We start from the raw sequence: 13047 nt of genomic DNA on the forward strand, positions 1-13047 counted from the left end.
CATAAATTATTTTACAGGTAGAAGGAGCCTAAAATATCATCTAGAATAATATTATGCTGGAGTTTAAAAAGACCTTAGAAACCAAACCTTTTCATGTTGCAGATGAAGATTCAAAGATTTTAAATTATTTAACCCCCTTACTCACATAGAGTCAGGATTCAGACCCAGGCTTTTGCTTCTAAGGACTCTTTCCCACATGTACTCTAGTCAAACTTCTTATTTTACAAATGAAAACTCAGGCATAGCAAAGTATAGTGGCTTGCTCAAAGTCTCCCAGTGATGGAACCTAAACTCCAGGACACACTTGGTCAAAGAGAACAGCTTAGCTTCCATGCAACCCCTGAACTGCCTGTCTGACAGGACTGTCACAGATGTTTCTGCAATACTGTTTCATCTGTGTGGGACCTTTGGATTCCCTTGAAATTCCCCTGGGGAAAAAAATTTTGAGACAGTAGCATACAATCAGATCTGTGCTTGGAGCAGTTGTCATTGCTTTCTTCCTTTGCCCTTAAGAGAGATTTCCTGTCAGACATTTGGGTCCAGAGAACAAAGAACCTGTCTGGTACTAAGGTTCCCTGCCTGCCATATGAGTGAGTAGAAGCAGCCTCTAGGAGCTGGGATTCTGGGTTGCCAAGTTGCCAGAGCCCATGCTTCTGAGTTGATTGACATTAACAAGAAAGCCAAAATCAAGACAATACTACCAGTCAGTGCAAGCGTCATGACCCAGCCCCTTTACCTGTGGTGACCAGAACCAGGACAAGACCTTCGGAAGCAACCAAACCATGCATACAAGTAAGGACTGCAGCTAGAAGGAAGTATAGAGTGCTGGAGACTTCCAGTATCATAAAACCTAGATAATTGGGAAACTAGAACTGGGGAGAATCACCTTGCCCTCCGCACTTCCCCTGTCTTTCTGCTTTATATACTGAGGCCTCAGACACAAATTCCCCCACCGACACTTCTTTATTCCCTCTCCATGATCTGTGGGTCACGTTAATCTTAAAAACTCCCTAACCATACCTGAAAATGGGAAGGGTAGTCAGGAGGAATTCTGGGATATGGATAGGTAGGAAGGGCTTAGCAAGTCTTCTGCCACTGTCAAAATTTCTAATAAACTATATGATCACAATATTAATTGCCTATGTCAAGTGAATGTAGGTAGTTATTTGAAAGGAGGATAATCTAGATATGAGATGGAGGTAGAGACATAGGTTCCATACCATGTTTCCCATGTATAAGACACACCTTAATTTTGGGGCCTGAAATTTGAAAAAAATGTATTAGATAAAGTTATTGAACTCAAGTTTTATTCATCTGCTCATAGCTTTCAGGCATCTTTTGGGCAAGAGTGGTGCTTGTACGCATGCTTACTCCATTCCATTTCATGAACCTGAAGCACCCATTGCGTCCTCCTTTGAAATCAGTAACTTCTTTTTCATCAGCAATTCTCCTTGCCTCATGCTGAGCCATCTTTGCAGACACAGGAATTCCAATTACCCTTTGCTCTTCAATCCATATCTTCAATTCCCTCTCTAAATCAGGCCATTTTGCTGACTTGCCTTTCATGGCCGTCTTCTGTCATGGCATTTCCAGTAAGGTTTCTTCTTCCCATAGCCAGTCTCGGATTGTTTTCTCAGTTGGAGGAGGACCACACTTATGTTCAGCAGCACAGTTTGCATTCACTTTTACAAACTGGATCACTTTTAACTTGAATTCAACACTGTATGAAAATCTTTTCTGAACCATTTCTGGGCAGAACGTGGCAAAACGTAACCTAATATATCGGTCACAAATGTGAAACAATGAGCACAAAGACAACAAGCATGAAAAAGCAGGAAATGCAAGTAAAAAAATCTACAACAATGAATGCAAAAACAAGCGCAAAAAAGTGGGAAATGCAAGTAAAAAAATCTACAACCACTGTATAAGACGCACTCAGTTGTTAGACCCCAAATTTTTCAAAAAAGGTGAGTCTTATGCATGGGGAAATACGGTATATGTGTATGTGTGTGTGTGTGTGTGTGTGTGTGTGTATTTCACATCATTCTTAGTCTGAATTCCAGTGTGGGATTTCATTTGCCCAAGTACTTGGAACCACATAGTGCAGCTGTATGGAAGGGTCACATGTATGTGCACCAGAGAGACTCTGATGAGACCAGTTGGTTGGTACCTTGAGGACAGCTTCATCTGGTGGACAACCTAGACATCACACTCCCTTGCTGGATAACTTATATAGTGGCACACTGCTTATAATAGGCTTAAGGAAAGCAGCATATGAGCCAGTTTGGGCTGCTTACGTGACTACAATGGCCCCAAGAGTACAGACAACCAACAGGTGTCATGAGGCAAATATATTCAATTGTTAAATCCTCCCACTAGGAGCCACATGCATGTTTGTGTTTGCCTTCAAACTAATTGTGTCTTATCATGTAGATATATACTTTGGATGCTCCTTAAACAGAAATTCTGGCCTGAATCGAGAATACAGGACCAGGTGATTTGTGAAAACAACTGCAGGTCATCCATTATTCATATGGCAGCAGTATAAGAGAGCTTCTCTAGTATGTGAGAAAGTTGCTATTATAATGGCTGCTTACTAACCAGATAGGTTTCCTGTGCCTTCAACATGTTCCACTTGTGCCTCTGGAGGGACTCTCAGCATCTGGGAGTGCATGGTTTGAAAGCCATTAATATCTGGGTCTTGAGTTGAGCTGCAAAAGCCAGAGGTAGGTTTAGTATCACTGGGCGGGGGGGAAGCTTTGGGAGTGGAGTGAGGTAGGATATTCTAAATATTAATATTGTATGTCTTAGGAAACAGGACAGATAGCAGGTGGCCTCTTGGAAAAAGGGGAGCAAGAAAAGAAATATCTTGTATAAAGGCAATTAATTAGGGTTTATAAATGGCTTGTTCTTCCTTCCACCTGAAGTTAGGACCCAGAGCACCATGGGAACCAAAACTGATGAATGGCCCAAGATGTGGTAGCAGAGAGATCTTTTAACTAAAGTAATTCTGCAGTGGAAAACCACACGTGATTACTATTACTTGTTTTCCCCCAAATCTGTAAAGAATTGAGAATACATCTGGCTTTGAATATCATTTTCCCTGTTTTTGGTAGCTGGAGGGAAAAGATCCTGGATAGGAGGCCAATCTTTGACCTAACCTGTTGACCACAGCTGAGGTCCAGTAGATAAGCACAGCCCAATACAAAGAACTTAAATGAGCAATGAAGACTTGCTGCCCAGCAGGCAATAATATGGTGCCCAGTAAAAAGTGGTGAAGGTTCTAGACCCAACAATGCACCCATAGCATCACAAGAAGACATCTGGGCGTCAATGTGTTGGAGGCATGAGCTACCCCTCTGTACTGATGTCCTGGCTACATGTTTCCCTTTCTTTTGTTCTCCCCTATATTTCTGCCCTGCTCACACATATTTACCATGTGTGGCCCCCATATATGATCCCTATTCATGGCTCTCTTCCCACACATTATTAGTGTGTGCACTGATAGGAGAGCGTGCATAAGTTTATGCAGGGTGAGGGGAATATCCTCTCACAACTTTGCTCATTGTATGTTCTTTAATTCTTTTGCTTTGAAATAATTGTGTCCTCTGATTGACTAATAAAAATAAATACATCCCTGGGGACTCATGGGCTAGGATTTTGAGTAGGCATGGGCCCACAGAATACATTGAAACAGCAGCTTTTCAGGACAAGGCAGCCTTTGTGAGATGGGATATATCAGGTACATCTGTATTTCAACTACAAATATACATCCTTGCCTGAAATAGCCAGCATTGATGTGGTAGGACAGGTGCTGGACTTGAGAGTCACATGGGTTCTATGTGTCATTGAGAGTCATTTAATCACTTCGAAGGTCAGTTTCCTCATCAGTCACATGGGATTAATTACACTTGCAGCATCCCCCTCACAGGATCATTGGGAAGAGAGTACTTGGTAGACCAAAAAGTAAATGTGATATGTAAATGGTGACTACTGTTACAAGCCTTACTATCTTGTGACTAAGCTTTACGCCTTCAATAGACAAAGGATCCCACTGTCTCCTCCCTGTTTTCCAAACACTCTTCAATAGAAATATCATTTCATTCTGTTTTTAACTTTAATCTCCTGGCTCTCAGACCACATAACTGAGTTAGCCCCATCTTCTGTCCCCTTGGTGGCTGAGTCTGACGGAGGAAACAAGGTATGACATCTAGGGCGCTAGAATTGTAGTTGAGAGGATCCGGGTTCAAATCTAGTCTCAGAAAAGGTTGAATTCAGTGGCCTCTATGGTCCACTCTCGGAGACTGGGAAAGTCACTTTACTCTGCTTGCCTCAGTTTCCTCATCTGTAAAATGAGCTGGAGAAGGAAATGGCAAACCACTCCAGTATCTTTGTCAAGAAAACCCCAGATGGGGTCATGAAGAGTTGGACATGACTATAACAAACAAACAAGGTTCCTTCCAGCTTTAAATCGATGATCCTGTAAGAGCAAAGGTTAGTAACCCACAAGGGAGGCGCTCCTTTGTTTTTTTTGTAGTAGTGGGAGGACAGATCTCTCTTCTCTGCAGGTATAGACCTATACAGAGCATATGACATAGCTTTCATTTCCCAAACTTGGATCCAACTTTTCTCCCTTCCTTCCCACTGATCTCTTGATGACACTTGGCCTTTTTGGAAGTATTTATTAAGCTCTGTCACCAGCATTCTATGCAAGCTGATGGTTCCCATTCTTATTAGGGCAAAAAAACATTCTTGAATATAACAGCCATGACTAGGTAAATGATAATTCAAGTCATGCACAAAAGCTGACTCATCAGAGTAGTTCAGATTTGTTTAGCAGATAATTTCATTTATGATTTGACTGGAGGGTGGGCAACAACTTCCTCATTCATGAAGAGTGATCTTGAAAGTAAAACACTTTTTAAAATAACCAAGTGCCTAGGTGAGGACAAAGCCCTCTTCTGAGCGCACCAGGGTACCCTTTAGAGACGTGACTGTGAACTGCCTTACTGTCTCTCTTATGGAGGACCACGAAGACTAGAAACATCAATTCAGAGGTAAAAAGTATTTAGTCATCACTCCAATGACCCTATTTGGGCAATGAGGAAACAGATCCAGAGCTCACCCAAAGTTATACAGGTAGTAAATAACAGAATTTGGATTTGTACTTAGGATGTGCAACTCTAAATCCGGTACTCTTTCTGCTACACCAAGCTTAGAACAAGTGCAATAAAGAAAAGAACATTCATCGACATTCCAATCTCTCACTGCTAAGACTAAAGATTTCTGAACCACATCTGCTAATTTGAAAATATAGAGTTTGGGCATTGTTTTAGTAGGTACACATGATGAAAAATATTTGATGCATAGCTATGAACTTACCACATATCAGCCTGTTATAGAGTATCTTTCAACTGATATGCCAAAAATGAGTATGGACCCTGTTTCTTGACCTTGTTACAAAACGTCCCCTGGTTCCTCTCAGTAATAAATAGGCAGAAATGAGAAGTAGCAAATAGGAACGGATCAGCAATCAAGTGATGTTTAGAGAAGTAGCAAAGCACCATGCAATGATTGCAATTTGAAGTTCAGTTCAGTTTTATATTACCTAATATTACATAGTCTTTTTTATTGGACTTTTAATTTAATTGCCTTAGGGAACCTTCTATGAGGAAATCCCCTCTACCTGTGTAAAGGAGGCACCTGTTCTATGATTTTTAGTCCCTCCCAATACCTGGCGGGGAGGGGGGGGATGGTGTGCTCATTGAGAGGTTAAGTGACTCTCCTAGGGTCACATAGCCAGTATGTGTCAGAGGCCAGATGAACTTGGGTTTCCTGACTCAGGGGATAGTTCTCTATCCTGATTCTCAGTTAGGTGTAACACACAACAAAAAATACTTCTTTTCTTGTCTTTTTGACTCCTAAAATAATTTTAAATGAATTATTTAAAAAATTTTATAAAGAGTGGATTTTTCCTCATTTTTATGAGCTAACCAGCAAACATGTATTTGAGGTGGGAGAAAGGGTAATAAATGAAAAACACATTTATTAAGTCCTTACTATGAGCCAAGAATTATGCTAAGTAGTACTGAATAATCAACTGAGACTGAATACCGTATGCTAGGGTATTATAATAATTTTATTGCCTTTTTCGCCTGAATAATCCAGTTAATTCTCTTAACAATCCATTTACATGTATCTGTGTATGCCACATGTGATACCCCACATATGTATGTATGCATGTGTATGTATAGATACAAGTATGCGTGTATGTGTTTATGTATGTATAGACACAATAACTAATGCTGGCATGTTTTCTCCCTTTCTATTCCCATGTCTACTCTGATTTCTTAGATAAAATGATATTATCCTTTTGATTTCTACTTCTCCTGCAATAAATACCTCCCAACGCTCCTCTTTGATGTGTTTTGTGCCTTTTCCTTGTTTGGGAGAGGGAGGGAGAGAAGGATGGGAAATGAGAGCTGAGGTTTCCTTTTAGAGATGATTAACCGTCCAGATTAATCTCACATGATTCCCATAAAATTAAAACTACAACTCTCTCAGGTGCAAACGGAAGTTCGCTCAGGCTCTGCTAATTCTTGTTTGTCCACCTCAGTTCCTGACAGTTGTCCTTTGTCTCACTTTCTACTCCCCCACTCTCCTGAGCGCTGACCTTTAGACTCTCCCATTTTCCTAGAAAGACAGCATCCCTGGTGAGCAAAATGTCACATTACCTTTGCTGAACAGGACATTTCAAATAAAATATTAGCAATAACAATTACCTTTAAGCCATTAATCCCGCTGAAGCCACTTTCAACCACCAAAGGATTTAAAGCAATTCCCTGAAAATGTCTAGGGCTTAATAGATTATGATGCTTGGCAATGAAATATATTGGGTTCATGTTGCCTTTACTCACATCATAGTCCTATGGATAAAAGAAAATTCTGATGCAGCTTTAGACAACATTGAGTATAAAAATCAGGAACACAGTGATATTCAAAAATCCCACAAGATGCGTGTCATGTCAGGGCATTTTCAAGAGCAGCCTTTAAAGAACAAGGTTAAAATTTGAATACCAATTTCTGGCCACTCAGTAATGGACAGTTTGCAGTTACCCAAACATATAATGCAATGCTAAAGGAGCATATTGAGAATGGTGTCCCTCGAGAGTAGGGGGCCAAGGGTGAAGGTGAATGCTTTTAACTGTGAGTTTAATTCAGTTAGTCCTTTTTTTCTTTTCCCCCCACAGCTGAGAAGATCACGAAGCTTCAGGCTCAAGATGATTAAAATGAGGATGATGGGACAAAAATCTCAATATTTTGCTATATTGACTTCTTTCTCTGTGTTCTAATGTGAAGGCTTGCTGAGCCCTTTACAGGGCTGCTCATCCCCTTTTGGTGTCTACCTTTCACCCAACTCTCACCTGTGGCTCCAAGAAGCTGTAGCATGTGCAGCAGCCACACCCCAGTAAACCATCTTGGCAGACTGGGTACCAGATTGAGGGTGACTAACGGGCCTCAAACCCATTGTGAATTAGGGGAATATCTGTCCCAAGCACATGAAGACTTCCCCCTGTAGAATGAGGTGATGAGAAAAAAATTGTTCCAAACGCCACGAAAGTGGCTGAAGTAGGTGCCGCTTGATGGTCAGACATCAAAGAAGCCAAAGTCATCCACTGCAACCTGGACCATTGCCAGTTGTCCTGACTTCTGTCCTGCCACTGGACTTTGATGACTCTGGAAGAGAGAGAGGCTGATAACTTTGTGTAAATCTGCCTCGCTTAAATTCAATTCCTGAGAGAGTCAAGACACCTTCCCATGATGCCATCAGTCCTCTTTAGAACAAAGGACAAACAATGTGCACACATTGGATTTGGAGTCAGAGGGCCTGGGTTTGAATCTCATCTTATACAGGCTCTGCTGCTTACTATTGGTAGGATCTTGGGCATATTGCTTACTCTCTCAGTTCCTCATCTGTTAACCTCAAATGTCCATTCCAGTTCCACCTGTTATCTTCTTATCATCTTCAACTAATACTTGCCCTGGGTAGACGACACAAAAGTAGATAAAATTTGGCCTTGGCAACCACAGTCTCCCCTTTCAACATTTTCCCCCGTCTGCTATCTTCATCTCCTACCCCTTTTTCACCCAAGTATTTCAACCTCTGTGCCCCATTCTACCCTGTTCTCTTTCAAAACCTGTTCTCAGGAAACTAGCTGACGAACTTAGTTAGATTAAGATGTAAACAGAAGAAACCACATTTTCACATTTTAATAAGGAACAAATAAAAAGGAGTGAATCTCTATTTGTGAAGAATGAATCAGAAATTTAGAACTGGAAGGGATCTTAGAGGACCCTACATTTTAAAGAAGAGGAGATTGAGGCCCAAGAAGGTTCTGTGGCATGCTCAAGTTCACATATGTAGCTGGTGGGAGAGGTGGGAGTTAAAACCCAGCTCCTCCAGCTTCATTTTCCTACCTTACAGCCTCCCAAAAGGCCAATGCCAGAAGTGGGATTCAAATTTGTATCTGCAGAGCAGAATGTACCCATCTTTGATCAAAGTCAACTGCAAGTCATATGATTATTGCCCTGATGTTATGGTCCTCTTCTACAAAGGACAAACACAGCCTCTGAGTAGCCTCTGCCTCTGCCTCTCCCTCTGCCTCCTCTCTGTGCTCCATTTCGATGGCTGAAGGCTGCCTCCTTAACTTCGAGGTTTACTGGCTAGATTTCTTTCTCCAAAACCAAGCCTTAAACCCAATTCACTCTGGAGCTCATAGATTGGACAATAGGTCTCTGCCCTCCTAGCACACAGTGAATGGAAATACCAAATAGTAACTGTTTCTCTTTTGGTCAGGAACCCTGAAAGTCTTCCCCTCCCAGTTTAATTTTTTTTTTTTAGTTTTGATTAAAGAGGCTGAGTAACTTCTTAAAGAGGCCTATTCACTGAATGGGCATTACCTCACTCAAAATGAAAACCTGAAAAGACCTTAGCCTGAAAGGGCCAGGGTCTCCCAATGCATCCTGGGCCACCTCCAGTTGTCCTGGTGAATGTCAGGCCACTGGACCCAGATGGCTCTGGAGGAGAAAGTGAGGCTGGTGACCTTGCACAGCCCTCTCACTCAAATCCAAGTCAACTGCAAGTCATGTCATCATTTCCCTGATGTCATGGTCCTCTTTGAGAACAAAGGACAAACACAACAACAACCCATCTTAGGAACGGATGTAGGGATGAAGGGACTTCTCCACCACTAAAGAGGTCATGAGTAAAATTCCCCTCCAGAGCCAATTAGTTTTGCACTGTTGCCTGACCACAGGATGCACTTTTAACTCTAGCCAACTATCGTACTAGAGGCAGGTAGGTGGCACAGTGAATAGAGTAGGGAATTATTTTCCTGAGTTCAAATCTAGCTTCAGACACTTACTGGCAATGTGACCCTAGTCAAGTCACTTATCCGTATTTGCCTCAGTTTCCTTATCTACAAAATGAGTTGGAAAAGGAATGGCAAACCACTGCAGTGTCTTTGCCAAGAAAACCCCAAATGGGGTCACAAAGAGTTGGACACAAATGAAATGACTGAACAATAACAACAAAAACCATCATACTAATCCATGCCACTGATCCAAAGAGAGATTGGGAGGTAAAGCATGGAGGGATCAGCATGAGTTCTGGACCATAACTAGAAAACCAGCCCCCAAACCCTTGGCCAACTGACTGTAAACCAGCAGCACCTTTTACAAAAAAGAGCAGCCTAGAATCGTTCCTTGGCAAATGAAGAGCATGATTGTTAGATAGAAGATCGTCCTTGTCCACTTGACTGCAGGAGAAAGAAGAGTGACACATACCTGCAAGTTCAGAAATCTACAGCAAGGACCGAAGAAAGCCCACAACTAGAGCCACATGTTATCGCATGGTGTTTCTCAAATCTGTCAGAGGTAGTCTGCTTCACTTTGAGTCTCTTGGTATTATTGCCTGGGAAAACTCTTTCAGCTTGATGCCCCCACTCCCAGGAGAAACTTAGCACCATGCTTTGTATTTCTATCATTTGCTGTGTAGCAGGAGACGGAGTAGACTGTTTAGCTGCAATATGTCCTTACATGACAGATGAGCAGCATACATCTCGCCATGTGTAAAAAATGTCACTCACTTAGAAAAAATATCTCCCTGAAAATGGAAAGTGGTGCACATTTGCTTTCACCTGAGAAGGCAGGTAGGAAAAAAAAATACACAGAGACTCGAGTCTCAAGCACTATGAGTCCAATCTTGATCAGCTTTGGGGAAAAGGTCAGGATTGCAAGACCCGGGAACTATACCAGATGGCTGATGTTTAATCTGCTGGGATTCTTATGCATCCTAAGCAGATGTACTTGGAAAGGAAAAAGGTAAAGCCATCCTCTATTTAAAGTGGATTGAAGGGAATGGCTAAACAAATTCTGGCACATGATTGCAGTGGAATATTGCTGCTCCAGAAGAAACAGACAGTGCAGCATGATGAATGCTAAACTTGGACACACATCAATTCAATTCAAATTTGGCATCTGTCACTGTCTGAGTGACCTTGGCCAAGTCACAACCTCATTGCCCCTCAGTTGTCTTACTCATAAAATTAAAGGATTGGACTAGACTTCTAAGGTCGCTTCTGGCTTTAAATCTATGAGCCTATGAATATGAAGAATATAGAGCAGGATGGGAAGACATAGGAAATTATAAAAAGAAAGCAAGCAGAAGTAGGAAAACAATATACACAGTGACTGTAACAATATAAATAGGAAGAACAAAACAAACAAACAAAAATTGAGCACTGGATAATTATAATGATCAAGCTTTGCCTCCAAAAAGAATGTAGAAAATGTAACTCTGTCCCTTCTTCCCAGAGATGAGGGACCATGGACATGGACCAATGCCTGTCAGACTTGGTTGTTGGGCTGCTTAGTTTTGTAGAAAGCTGCTTTTCTTCTCTTTTATTCACTGTTATGAGAGATATGTCCCTGGGGAGGGAAGAGTAAAGGGATTTTTTGGAAATGAAAATGCTGTGGAAATAAAAGGTATCAATGATTTTTTGAAAGAACAAAGTGGATTGGAGAGAAAGGGCCAAGCATTAAAAAGCTAGCAGGGTATCGTGGATAGGTCTCTGAACTTGGACTCAATCAGTCAGTCAACTAGCATTTATTAGATACTTACTATGGTGCCTGGCCTGGCACTAATCACTGGGAATACAAATACAAATAGAAAGAAAGACATTCCCTGCCCTCAATGAGTTTACATTCTAGTAGGTCAAGATAGAGGGGAACTGAAAAATGGGTTTGGGGGAGGCATAGTAAAGGAAGTCTGGAGTGTAGTCTGGAGATGACTGGGACATGGCTAACTTCAGCCACCTCCTTAAATTGAGGTTCTAGGAGGAACCATCCAGTCTGAGGGAGAGGTTGCAGGGGTAGAAGGTACTTCCAATATGTGGATTCCAGGGCTGGAACAAGGGCTCCACTCTAGAGGAATCACTCCAGATTTAGACCTGGAGCACAGTAGAGGATGTCCAGAGTGCAGCCCAGAGAGCAATGAAGAAGGAGGGAGGGGGGAAGACCTGGCTTCAAATACTATCTCAGACACTTAATAAAAAGATGACCTTGGATGAGTCATTTCATTTTTCTGTGCCTGTATTAGCAAGCACCCTGGCACACCCAGGATGGCCTGCTAGCGCAGGATCTTTGATTTGCTTTTATAAAGGAAAGACAGCTTCAAAGGGGTTAACAATTAAATAAGGCACACTTTATTCTATCTAACCTTCTCACAAGGTTGCTGAGCACCAACTCCTACAGCATTCCCTAATCACCCTTCTTGCAGGGGCCAGCAAGAAGGGGTGGGGCAACTCCACCTATGTCTGGATGGAACCAATTGATGGAGACAGGCACAGTTTGTGCATTGCCCTAAATCCACTCAAACCTCAATGGGGGTCAGTTGAGGCAAACACAGATTCCCCTTCCCCGGGGCTAATCAAGGCACATACAGCATCCTAGCTTATGTATTCAACCCTAAAGTTTCCCCACTCACCGACCTGCCTACCTGCTTTATACTTACACTTCATCCCTCCAGGGTCCTGACCTTTACAATCTAAACAAACAACACCTAACCCTTACAATCTACACAGGTCATGGTAGAGATGTTTCAAACCATAGAACTCATATCTAACACCTGGGAACAAGGTATTGTTATGGCCATAGATCCCGGAAAACCAAATTCTAAAAAGTACTAACAAAAATCCACTTTGTTTATGCTTACAATGCCTCAGTTCCTTCATCTGTAAAATGAGGGGATTGAACTGGATGATACCTTCCAGCTCCAAAACTGTGTTCCTATGTCATTCACTGTCACCCAAACGTTTTGGTGTCAAGCCCTAAGCTCCTAATAAACTCTAACAATACTAATAGAGAATATATCCCATGCATACTAAACTAAATGATCCAGGGCTCCTGTGTACCTGACTAGATGCTTTTTCAGTTTTACTGATAATGATGAATCAGCTTCTCCGTGCCGCCAATGTCAATGAATTTTGCTATCCATGGCAGGGGATGGAAGAGCTTTTTGGAACAGAACTTATCTATTCTGCAAAGGTTTTGCCACAGTAACTTGACCAGAAAAAGAGAGATGAAAAGAGGTCATAAAAGGCTTCTCTCCAATTTTCCTTCCACTCTTCCTTCTCCTTCAGTTATTTTGAGTGTGAATTTGATGAAACCATGAAGTGCAATAGTTATAAACACTGCTCCAATATTAACACCCAAGAAACCTAGTTTATGATGATCGTTCCTCTTAGAATAAGACTAGCATTTAGATGTTTTTTTGCTTATCAGATTTTACCAACCCAGTTTTAACTGACCTTTTCTCCACTCTCCCATCCCCATTTTATAGCTTCTAAAGAGAAACTTCTCAGAAAAAAATAGATATGTATGTATGTATGTATGTATATATATATGTATATATATGTATGTATATACATAAATTTGAGATTAGGATATTCCAGTCCTCAATAATAGGTCTAAGACTTGAAGGGGTTT

The sequence above is a fragment of the Trichosurus vulpecula genome, chromosome 1 (genome assembly GCF_011100635.1).
Source record: "Trichosurus vulpecula isolate mTriVul1 chromosome 1, mTriVul1.pri, whole genome shotgun sequence".
NCBI classification, from domain to species: domain Eukaryota; kingdom Metazoa; phylum Chordata; class Mammalia; order Diprotodontia; family Phalangeridae; genus Trichosurus; species Trichosurus vulpecula.